General features: G+C 35.8%; 1 pseudogene; it reads right to left on the bottom strand.

Annotated features, from left to right (window-relative positions):
- Nucleotides 1-8678: 8678 nt before the first annotated feature.
- LOC140609526 (serine/threonine-protein phosphatase 2A catalytic subunit alpha isoform pseudogene) lies at nucleotides 8679-9757 on the bottom strand (annotated as a pseudogene).
- Nucleotides 9758-12910: the final 3153 nt, after the last annotated feature.

Genomic DNA, 12910 nt, shown 5'->3' with positions numbered 1-12910 from the left:
CCAAAAGTGATAGTATAAAGGTAGGAAACACTGAAGCAGTAAAAATGAATATTTCTGTTAAAAGTCAAGGAACTCACAAAAAAGTATATAAAATATAGTAACAAATGCCTAAAACAGAGAAAATAATAGGTTCTAACTTAAATGACCATCAACTTAATATAGACTGGTATATGCAGAAGAGTATATAAACCTAGTGGTAACCATAAATGAAAAGCCACTAATAAATATGCAAAGAATAAAGAGAAAGAAATCCAAATGCATTACTAAAGAAAATCAGCAAACCATGAAAGACAGACAAGGAAGGATCAAAGAAAATCTTCAGAAACAACCATTAAACAAATAATAAAATGGTAATTAATACCCACCTATCAATAATTACTTTGAATGTAAATGGATAAATACTCCAATCAAAAGACAAAGGAGGACAGACTAGATAAGAAACCAAGACCCATCTACATGCTGCCTACAAAGACTGTAACAAGTTGTTTATTGCAGCTGTATTTACAATAGCCAAGATATAGAAGCATCCCAGTGACTGATGAATAAAGAAGAGATATACACACACAATAGTTTATTCAGCCATCAAAAAGAATTAAATCTTGCCATTTACAATGACATGGATGGAGTTAGAGTATAATGCTAAGCAAAGCAAGTCAGAAAAAGACAAATACCATACGATTTCACTCATATGGAATTTAAACAACAAAACAAACAAATAAAGGGAAAAAATAAGAGACACAAATCAAAAAATAGACTCTTAATTACAGAGAACTGATGGTTACCAGAGGGGTGGTGGTGGGGGGCGGGGAGAAGATGATGGAGATTAGAAGTGTACTTCTCATGATGAGTACAGAGTGATCTATAGAAGTGTTGAATCACTGTGTTGTACACCTGAAACTAATATAACACTCTATGTTACCTTGAATTAAAAGGAAAACTTTAAAAAACAGCAAATGATTTTTTCCACAACTTGCGTATCACATAGTATCCCAAGACAGTTCTACAAAATCATATTGAACATGGAAAGCAGAACCTGATGCATTTATAGATGGAAAGTGCTAACACAACTTTTGGATTTAATGGGAAAAATAAAATCATCTTATCCTCAAAGAGCTAAGTCTTAAATCATTTTGCATATTAATGTATGATGGATTTCAAAAATTAAACTAAAAAATATTAGAGATTTTAAAATAAGTTATAGTCTTTATATGTATACATTTACCCCAATGTAAATTGGCTTTTTCAAAATTATTTTTCACTTAAAAGTTATATGATTTTAAAGTATCTTAATTTTTAAAAATGTATGGCTATTCAAGCATACCCAGTGAAATTTCTTTATATTCAGTGAAATTTAAACAGTAAAAGTTTTCATCCAGTTGACTAACTTGATTCACTTTTTTTAAGATAAAAGATTTACTTATTTATTTGAAAAAAAGAAGAGAGATCACGAGCAGAATAGGGAGAAGGAGAGAGAATCTGAAGCAGGTCCACATGAGTGCAGAGCAGGACACGCATGAACCTGAGATCATGACCTAAGCCCAAACTAAGAGTCAGACACTTAACCCATTGTACCATCCAGGCACCCTAAGATGATTCACTTCTTAATATGGATTCTTGAGAATGGAATTTGTAAAACATAGTTTATGTCCTATGCTCCAAGAGTGGATCCCTAAAAGTAACTATTTCACATAAATGTTTAGTATTTTTTTTAAGATTTTATTTATTTATTTGAGAGAGAGAGTAAAAGCATAAGCAGAGGAGAGATAGAAGGAGAGGGAGAAGTAGACTCCCCATTGAGCAGGGAGCCCAATAGGGGGCTCCATCCCAGGACCTTGGGATCACAACCTGAGCTGAAGGCAGATGCTTAATCAGCTGAGCCACCCAGGTACTCCAGTGTTTACTATTCTTCAAAGAAGGTAGGGAAAGGGAGAAAAATAGGTGACTATGAATATCTAATCCATTTTGTTAAAAGAAAAATTTTCCCAAAGTTGTTTTATTTCCCATGCCAAGGTAGACTTTTACATACTTAAGTACAGAGCTTTAATTAAGTTAAAAATGAACAAGGTATAAGTTTGTGGCAATGTTTTAAGTAGAAATCCTCCACCCAGAACTTTTAAGTTGTCTAATGTATACTAGACTAGCTGAATTCAGAGCAAGCAAACCTTTTGAAGCTATGTTGTATGCAAAAGGATCCATTCACCTGAGAAGACAGACCTAAATATCCCTCTTAATGAGCCATGATGTGGAATATGGCATAAGAACTTCCTGCCAGTCCTCTTCTGTGCTCTCCAGTCTGTATATGGACTTGTAACCAAAAGAATGCCTGGGTCTTATCTGCAAATGGACTTTATCTATATGAATAACAGAAGAATCACCCCTCAAGGTGACATTTCATGAACCCCAATGGGAGGACTGTGGCCTTTGAGTGCTATTGGGATGTAGACATTGGTTTCCTTTGGTTTGTCCCATGAGAGGACCAGGCTGTGCTATGAGAGGGGTTTCTTCCTGTCAACTAAGCCACACACAGACTCTAAAGCTATTTCTTCTCTATCTTGACACTTTACTCACCAACCCCAGCTCCCATCAAAGACTTCTCAAGATGTAGATTGCTCAAATCTCTCTCAATTGGGACCAATTTTCCTTCCCACAGGGCATTTAGCAATGTCTGGAGGAAAACTAAGGAGGTTGCTCTTAGGGATGGAGGCTGAGGATGCTGCTGCATATCTTAGAAAGCACAGCACAGCACCCCACAACAAAGAATTATCAGGACTGAAATGTCAAAGTGCAGAGGTTGAAAAACCTTAACATAAACTGGGTGGAGGAAAAAAGTCCTACAGAATACCACATCACCTCGAATGCCCCAAGGACAATAAATTTAAGGCAAATTCCAATAGTCCAGTGATACACAGAGGACTCTCCCCCTTGCCTTATCAGGTGACTCTTTAGAAAGATGTTGAGCACTTATGCTGCTGCGATAACTTCTTTTAATGGCCTCGTGTTTCCAAAGAAACATTCCAAATGAGGGTACAATTTTTAAAAATCCATTAGCATCTTTATTGTAAATGACTTCAGCACCATGCCATACAGAGGAATCATGGTGTGAGACTGTTTTAAAAAGCAGTTGTTACATTAAAAGAAACCACCGCCACAACAAAACAAGGTCTTATTTTCTTACCACGATTTGACAATGATTTCTTCTACTCTGAGGTTGAATATTTTCTCTAAAACATTCACAGCACAGAACACAGTTTATAACTACATAATTTCTCTACCATTTCTAAAGTTCAGCTTTTGAAGATGCCTTGTTTTAAATATTTTTATTGTTGGGCAGCCCGGGTGGCTCAGCGGTTGAGCATCCTTTCAGCCCAGGGCGTGATCCTGGAGACCCGAGATCGAGTCCCACGTAGGGCTCCCTGCGTGGAGTCTGCTTCTCCCTCTGCCTGTGTCTCTGCCTCTCTCTCTCTCTTTTTCTCTGTGTGTGTCTCTCATGAATAAATAAATGAAATCTTTTAAAAAATAAATATTAGCCTTTCACATCAAATTAGACTGAGTGGCCCATGGATTATCTCTAAGCTGAAGATAACCTTGATTGTCATGCACATAGGTAGGAGAAAGTATTATATTCATATGGATTCTGTCCAAATGATTTCTTCAGCTTTAATTTTTAAGGAGGCCCATGCCTTATCCATTAGGCAACTGGGGCTTCTCAGCTTTAATTTTTAAATGATAAACATAGCACATGAACATATTTACTCGAAAAAAATTCTAACATGGAAATACATAGAATAAAGAGTAAAAAATCACTCCCAATCACATTCTTTGCCTCATACATGGTATATATTAAGGCAGTTTGATAGGCTTATGATTTTTCATTTTAAAAAGATTTTTGAATAGGATATACAGGCAAATCACTCAAAATTCAAAAGTTACCAAAGGGTTTATAGGAAAAATTAAGTCTCCTCCCTGCCCTGTTTCCAGCAATTCAGTTTCCCTCCCTAAAGGTAAATTCTATTGTCAGTTGTATGTTTGTGATATGTATTCTTCCCATGTTTCATGCTTTTATGGACATGTACATGTTTAATAGTAAGCTGCCATTTATTATTTACTCTATGTTCAAAGTGCCAAGAACTTTACATCTCATTTGTTCCCCATATCAACTCTGAGAGTTAGAAAATATTTAAGTTAAATATTTAAGAAACATGATATTAGGTAACACATAAAATGTTAAAGCTCAAAAACGGTCAAATATCAGTAAGTCATATGGTTGGCCCTAAAATAAGTGAGAGATTCCCATTTTCTGTAGGAAAAGAAGAGAGTCTTCCTTCTACAACATGTTGAACTGCATAGCTGTTTGCAAGGAAGAGAAAATCCCCAGGGGCCAAGTATAAATCAGGGAATGAAATTAGCCCTAAACCCTTGAGGGTTAGAGGTAAAACATTCATAAAAGACAGTGAGATGAAGCCTTGGGACTCCTAGACGAAATGGAAGGCTAATAGGAAACGGAATTGAAACTCTAATAAAAAATGGATTCTTTGAATAACTATACCCTCAGTAAAAGAGAAATTTGCAGGAAAAAAAAATCTTCCTTTCAGCACAGATAGGCGATAAAATGACTTCTCTTTCTCTTGGCTTTAGCTCCCTGTAGAGGAAAGAGCTTGATAATTGACTACCCTGGGGCATTTTTTTCCCCTGGAGTTTGAGATTCAAATCTAGACATCCCGCATAAAATGAGAAATTCCAACCCAAAAAGTGGTATAAAAGGGGTTTAGGCTGACAGAATGCCTGATTCATCTATCAGAAGCAAACACAAAATCAATTCAATCCAGATCAGAAAACAGTCCCACAGGTAAAGAAAGCCCCACTTCCCATGAAATAAAAACATAAGAAAATAAGACACTATGGAAAAAAAAAAAAAAGATTTAAAACCAATAGAACTTCTGGACTTGAAATACATGATCACTGTCTCAATGGGAAATTAAAGAGCAGATTAGACATAACTGAACAGAAAATTCTTAAAATCAAAGATGGAGCTGAGGAAAGTTAAAGAGAGGGAAAATGGAAGAGTATAAGAAAAACGGAGGATAGAAAGAGAAGGTTCATTGTAGGTCTAAAATAAATTTTAGATTAAGGCTAAATATTTAAGGAAATAATAACTGAGAATTTCCAGAATTGATCAAAGACAAGAATCTTCATGCTTTGAAAACAGGAGTTCCAAGTAGGATAGAAACCTACGTCTATCCTAATGAAACTGCTAAAAATCAAAGACAGAGATATTACAAATAAATTTTTTAAAAAGTTCTGTAATTTGGTTGAGGTTACAAATCCAGTAACCAGTAGAATAACTCCCATTCAATTATTCTCAGCCTAATGGGGAAATGCCTTTATACTTACTCTATTCCAAATCCAGTTTTTATTCTCTGCTTTTTAAACTCTAAACATGTTATTCATTCATTCAAAGACTTATTGAACAACTACTGTGTGCAAGGGAGTAGTTCTAGGATAAAAACACAAGAAAAACTCCATAACATAAAACGGCGAGAAGGAGGACTCTCACTATTGGAGATTCAGAAACTGATAACATCCCAGGGGCCAACATGGTTTCTACTTGGTCATGTACGAATTTGGATTGTTAATCATGTCATGGCTTCTTCCTGAATTGACCTCCTGAAATCTGACACACCCAGCCTGATAAATTATATTTTTGGCAGGAATGGGGAGGCATTGGATATTAAGGTAGATGAACTTTTGACCTTTTAGTTTAGTGAGATATGCTTTAGTAACTTAGTTCCTTTTGGTGAAAATGGTCTCTCTTCCAACTTTGTGTCACATTAACGGGAACCCGCAGGTTCTTCTGCACAAATACATGATATTCTATTCCAATCTCCTTCACCCAACCATTTTGCCTTGGTAGTGTCAAAACAAAACAAGCAAAAGAGCCAAAGGCAGACGCTCAACTGCTGAGCCAGCCAGGTGCCCCAGAGATCTATTTCTTAATGGTTAATCTTGTCATCTTGCTTTAAAAAATTACTAGAAATTTTGCCGAGTGCTTCTTTTGTTCCATTGATGCCACATGAGTACTTTGAATGGGTCATTTCATTTAATCCTTAAAACAGTGTCCTAGAGAAGTATCATTATTATCTTCCCCATTTGACAGAAGAGGGCACAGGAGCTTAGTGTGGTTAAGTAACTTGCCCAAGATCAAACAGGAAGAGGTAAACCTGGGATTCAAACCCAGACAACTAGAATCTAAGGTCTGCATCCCTAACAACATTATTCTGCCTCTCAATATTTATGCAAACTTAAAGCAATAGTTCACGATCTTCAATGCACATTAGAATCATCTGACATTGTATTGTGTGGGAAAAACATAATACCTTAAGAGTTGTGATTCAATTCATGGAAAATGGGACCAGTCACAAGTAGTTTCAAAAGCTCCCCAGGTGATTCTATTGTGTAGTCAACACTTTAGTTTCAAATGTATTGCCTTCTATGTCCCATCCACCAAGACCCCGATTTAATTGGTTTGGCATGTGACCTGAAATTTAAGACTTTAAAAATCTCTGCTCCAACCTCCATGCCCCAGGTTATTCTAATATGCAAACAAATGTAGTAACCTGGGCTCTAGTAGCTCCTAAACTTTAGTCAGTATCAGAATCATCTGTGGAACTTCATAAGCATGCAAAAGCCCAACCCCTGTCCTAATTCACTGGGCCTCTGTGGATTTCAAATTTAAATGCACATTAAAATCATCTGGAGAGCTTGTTAAGTGGCAGTTTCCTGGGTACCATCCCAGAGATTCTGGTTCATTAGGTCAGGGGGACTTAAAATTTGGATTTTTAATAAGCTCACAGGTGATAAAACTGCTACTGATCTGGAGATCACAAGGAAATGGAATTTTCTCCCCAGGGACACTGGTCAATTTGTGGAGGCAGTTTTTGGTCCCAATAGGCATAATAGAAGAGTACTATTGGCTTCTAATGGGTAGAGGCCAAGAGTGCTACTGAACATCCTACCATGTACAGGAGAGCCCCTCCCCCCCAAAAAAAAAAACAATTACCTAGTTCAAAATGTCAATAATTCCAAAGTTGAGAAACCCTGCTCCAGACTTTACAGAAATGTTTAGATTCTTATAAGCCAGATATTTATAAATTTGGAGCAAAAATCTAGAACTCTTAAACTAGTATCTTTAAAATTAAGATATAGAGCTATCTGTATGGTATATATTGTAAAATGTTGTAGAATGTGGTGATTTTTATGTCTAAACAGAAGACTGTAACATTTGGGTGTCTTTCAAGGGTTCCAAATCCTTATAAATTTGCCTTGAAACTATACACAAAAATCAAAACTTACTTTGAAAACCATTAGAGGATAATTATTCTTTTTATACAAGTAGCGGACATAGGAACTGATAAAGTCAGTATTCATAGTATATTTTATTTTTATTGAATAATAATGACATACAATATTGTGTTAGTTCCAGGTATACAGCAGAGTGATTTGAGATATATTACGAAATGGTCACCACAGTAAGTCTAGTCACCATCTGTCACCATACAAAGTTATGATGTTATTGACTGTGTTCCTTATGACACATATTACATATCTATGTCTTATTTATTTTATAACTGGAAGACTGTACATTTTAATCTCTCTTGACTACTCCATCCATCCCTCTCCTTTCCTCCCTTCTGGCAATCATCAGTTTCTCTGTAACTGAGTCATTTTGTTTTGTTCATTTGTTCTGTTTTTCAGATTCCACAAGTAAAGTCCTATGGTTTTTGTCTTTCTCTGTCTTATTTAATTCACTAATCATTATAACTCTCTCAGTCCCATCCATGTTATTGCAAATGGCAAAATTTCATTGTTTTTCTAGCTGAATGGTAATCCATTGTATATAAATACTTCATCTTCTTTACCCATTTCATCTATTGATGAGCATTTAGGTTGTTTCCATATCTTGCTGTTATGTATAATGCTGTGAATGTAGTGGGACATATGTCTTTTCAAATTATTGTTTTCATTTTGTTTATAAATACCTAGAAGTAGAATTGCTGGATCATATTGTGTGATGCTATTTTTAAGTTTTTTGAGGAACCTCCAAACTATTTTCTATAGTGGCTGCTACAATTTATATTCCCACCAACAGTGCACAAGGATTTCCTTTTTTCCATCCTCACCAACACTTGTTATTTATTATGAAAAACACTGCAGTGCTGTTGAGCAGTAACTTTGCCTTATCGGAGGGGGAAAACAGTTCTGTTCAAACCATTCACCAGGTTCTGACAATAACAAAGAACAACATGAGGCTGAGCTTTGAGAGGGGAAATAAACTGAGTGCAGGCAAATCATACAGTTAAACAGTGTCCCTGAAAATAAACAAGATGATTTCAAAACTCACAAGTAGAAGGGAGGTCTTAGTACCTATTTTTTTAAAATCTTCATTAAGCTCCAATGATTGCTGCTGTCAGTATCTATAGTCGTGCTGAGTAAAGCAATAGCTAAATAGAAGTTAAATTGTATGTAAGAGGTGTTAATATTTACATGTTATTATCTTCAGTCTCTCAGAGAAAGCACAAGTTACTACAAACAGGGCTATGCCACAAATTTGTTTCTCTACCAACAATGTCGCTTCACTGTGCAATGAACTGGTTCATTTTAAAGCAGTCATGGCTGTTGATACAAGAGACTTTGTATTTTTATATGGCACATCTTTCGGTCCATATGAAAACAAGCATTTTGATTGTTAATTATTCTCTGACACTTTGCAGTTACTCCAAAGTAATGCTCTTCCCATTTCCATTAGGTCAATATATGGTTCGTGGCAATACTGTACAAGTTCAAAATTTCATTACGGGAAGCTTTCTGGAGTACTATGAGTAATATTTGGCTCTCCTCTGCTAGGTGCTGGATCAAACTGCAAGAAAGTATTATAGATTATCATCAAGTTCCATGATCACAGCTTGAATACCACAATGATAACAATAGTTTGGAGCACTAAAAATTATTATGACACTCCAGTCTTAAGCACCAGTTATATCCCTCCATCACTAGCTGGTGAGCTCTGGACACCAACGTGAGGCCATTGGCATGATTAAATGTTTTGGAAATGTCTTGCCCAAAGGTATAACCAGCTCTTCGAGGAGATACACCCTAACCCAAATGATTGTCTGCATCTGACCACAAGTCACACATTAGACCCTCATGAGGAACTTCTAGGTGATCAAGCACTCTGATGTGATCCACTGTATGTAGGCATGATGAGAGTCCACCATGTAGACAGAATATCTGCCTATCCACCAAGCAGTGAAAGGAAAAGTCAAAAAGATACATAAAATGTTTCCAAATATTTGCATTTCCATATTTCACTAAACACTCATCGTAGACTTGTGTGATCTGTCTACTCTCGTGATTTCCTAGGAGAATGGTGATGCATTCATGGTAACAGACCTGAAGAGCTACAACAGGAGTGACTGTTTCAACTGTGTAATATCCTCTGTCAGCATGATCTCTCAAAAACAGGTAGTTTGTACCTGGTGATTTCTCACCAAACCTAAAAAGTTCATGAGATCCTGAAATTGTCCCTGCACATCTCCACAGATGGTGACTGGATATGGAACCTCTTGCATGTTGCATTCTTTTGTCAGGATTTCTTTAGCCTTCTGGCAAAGGCTCTTGACCTGGGACTCTGACAGCTCTTTGTACCCTTCAGCCATTCGATCCACTGGTCCAGCTCCTTGGTGAATACCTTCTCATCCATCATGCCACCCACCCAAACTGGTTGTGGCTGCACACTATTCCCACAGCACCACCCACACTATGGGTAATACACACATGCAGGGGCTGGTTCCCTGGGTACTTGTGTAGCTACCGGCAGCTGCTCAGCACCAGCGTGAACCCTAGGGCTCTCCTGCACTACCCGGCCACCTGCTGCTGCCCTCCTCTGCTCCTTATCTTTTTGATGATAGCATTCTAACAGGTATGAAGTGATCGATCATTGTGGTTTTGATTTGCATTTCCCTGATGCATAGTGATATTAAGTACCTTTTTATGTGCCTATTGGCCATCTGTCTATCATCTTTGGAAAAATGTCTATTCTGGTCCTCGGCCCATTTTTTAAATTGGATTGTTTCCTTGATATTGAATCCTAGGAGTTCTTTATATATTTTGGATGTTAGCCTCTAATCAGATATATGACTTACAAATATCTTAGCCTGTTCAGTAGGTTGCCTTGTTTTGTTTTGTTGAAAGTTTCCTCCATTATGCAAACGCTTTTTAGTTGGATGTAGTTCCATTGTTTTTGTGTTGAGACAGATGAAAAACAAACATATATATATATATATATATATTTTGCTAAGACCAATGTCAAATCAATGTCAAATAACTTACTGCCTATGTTTTCATTGAAATTCGTGGTTTCAGGTTCTATATTTAAGCTTTTAATCCATTCTGAGTTTATTTTTTTACATGGTGTACAAGGTCTAGTTTCACTCTTTTACATGTAGCTGTCCAGTTTCCTCAAAACCATTTACCGAAGAGACTGTCTTTTCCCTATTATATATTCTTGCTTCCTCTGGTGATTAACTGATAGCATAAGCATCTGTTTATTTCTGGGCTTTCTGTTGTGTTCCACTGATCTGTGTGTCTGTTTTTGTGTCAGTACCATGCTGCTTTGATTACTATACTTTGTAGTATAGTTTGAAATCTAGATGCATAATACTTTGTTCTTTCTAAAGATTGCTTTGGCTAGTCAGGGTCTTTGGTGGTTCCACACAAATTTTAGGATTCTTTGTTCTAGTTCTAAGGAAAATGCTATTAGTATTTTGATAGGCATTTCATTAAATTTGTAGATCCCTTTGGGTAGTATGGATATTTGAACAAAGTTTTTCCCATCTGTGAGCACAGTATATCTTTCCTTTTGTTGTATTTATGTCATCTTCAGTTTCTTTCATCAGTAGCTTATGGTTTTCAGAATATAGATCTCTCATCTCTGGTTAAATTTACTCCTAGGGTATTTAATTCTATTTGATGCAATTGTAAGTGGGATTATTTTACTTATTTCTCTTTCTGATAACTGGTTTTTAGTGTGTAAAAATACAACAGCTTTCTGTATATTAATTATGCATCCTGTCACTTTATTAAATTCCGTTATTCTAATAGTTCTTGGGTGGAAGCTTTAGGATTTTCTATATATAGCATCATGTCATCTGTGAATAGTGACAGCTCTACTTCTCCCAATGCAGGTGCTTTTTATTTCTTGTCTAATTGCTGCGGCTAAAACTTCCAATACTGTGCTGAATAAAAATGGTGAGGGTGGGCATCCTTGCCTTGTTTATGATCTTAAAGGAAAAGTTTTCAACTTTCCACTGTATGATGTTACCTGTGGACCTGTCATATATGGCCCTTATTATGTTGACGTACATTCCCTCTATAACCCACCTGTTGAGAGTTTTTATTATTAATTGATATAGAATTTTGTCAAATCTTTTTCTGCATCTGTTGAGGTGATCATATGGTTTTTACCCTTCATTTGTTAATGTGGTGTATTGTACTGATTGATTGCAGATACCAAACCACCCTTGCATCCTTGAAATAAATCCCATTTGATCATGGTATATGATCCTTTTAATGTATTTTTAATTGGGTCTGCTAATATTTTGTTGAGGACTTTTGCATCTATGCTCATTGGAGATATTGGCCTATAATTTTCTCTTTCTGTAGTGATTTTGTCTGGTTTTAGTATGAGGGTAATGCTGCCTTGTGGAAGCCTTACCTCCTCTTTATATTTTTGGAATAGCTTGAGAAAAATTGGTAGTAATTATTCTTTGAATATTTGGTAGAATTCATCTGTGAAGCATTTGGTTGCAGACTTTTAAGTATTTTTGGTTGTTTTTTTTTTTTCCTTTTTGACTTTTTTATTACTGATTCAATTTTATTGCTACTAATTGGTGTGTTTAGATTTTCTATTTCTGATTTAGTCTTGGTAGATTGTATATTTCTGGGAATTTATCCATTTCTTCTAGATTCTCTAATTTGTTGGTGTATAACTGTTCATAGTAGCCTTTTACAATCCTTTGTATTTCTGTAGTATTGATTATAACTTTTCTTTAATTTCTAATTTTATTTGGGCCATTTGTTCTTTTTTTCTTGATAGTTTTTCTAAAGATTTAGATCTCTTTAAAAAAATCAGTTTTGGGGGCACCTGGCTGACTCAGTAAGTAATGCATATAATGAGTTCGATCTTCATGTTAGACATAGAGATTACTTTTAAAAGAATCAGCTTTCCTTCCTTCTACTAACTTTGAGCTTTGTGTGTTCTTTTCTCTAGTTCCTTTAGGTGTGAGAATAAATTCTTTGAAATTTTTCTTATTTCTTGAGGTTTTCTTATTTCTTATTTCTGTATCACTATAAACTTCCTCTTAAAATTGCTTTTATTTCATTCCATAGATTTTTGAAGCATTGTATTTTCATTCTTCTTTGTGTTAAAGTACTTTTTAATTTCCTCTTTGATTTCTTTATTGACCAGTTGGTTGGTTTGTAGCATATTGTCTACTTTCCATATGCTTCTGTTTTTTCCATTTGCCTTGTAGTTGATTCCTGGTTTCATAAAGTTATGGTTGGCAAAGATGCTTGATATGATTTAAGTCTTCTTACATTTACTCAGACTTGTTTGGTGGCCTAACATGTGATCTATCATGGGGAATATCCCACACGCACTTGAGAAGACTGTGTATTCTGTTTAATATAGTGTATTTTAAATGAAATCTAAATTACTTTGAAAAATATGTTTATAAAGTGAAATCCCTAAGTATTTATCCAACATTGATTATGTTGTTTCATATTTAAGAGATTTATGAGGTGGTAGGGATGTAGGAATTTTCAGGAAACAAAGACTTGTCTTCAGTGGGTTTCA

This window comes from Canis lupus, chromosome 18 (assembly GCF_048164855.1).
Source record: "Canis lupus baileyi chromosome 18, mCanLup2.hap1, whole genome shotgun sequence".
NCBI classification, from domain to species: Eukaryota; Metazoa; Chordata; class Mammalia; order Carnivora; family Canidae; genus Canis; species Canis lupus.
This window is presented reverse-complemented; position numbering and strand designations above follow the sequence as displayed.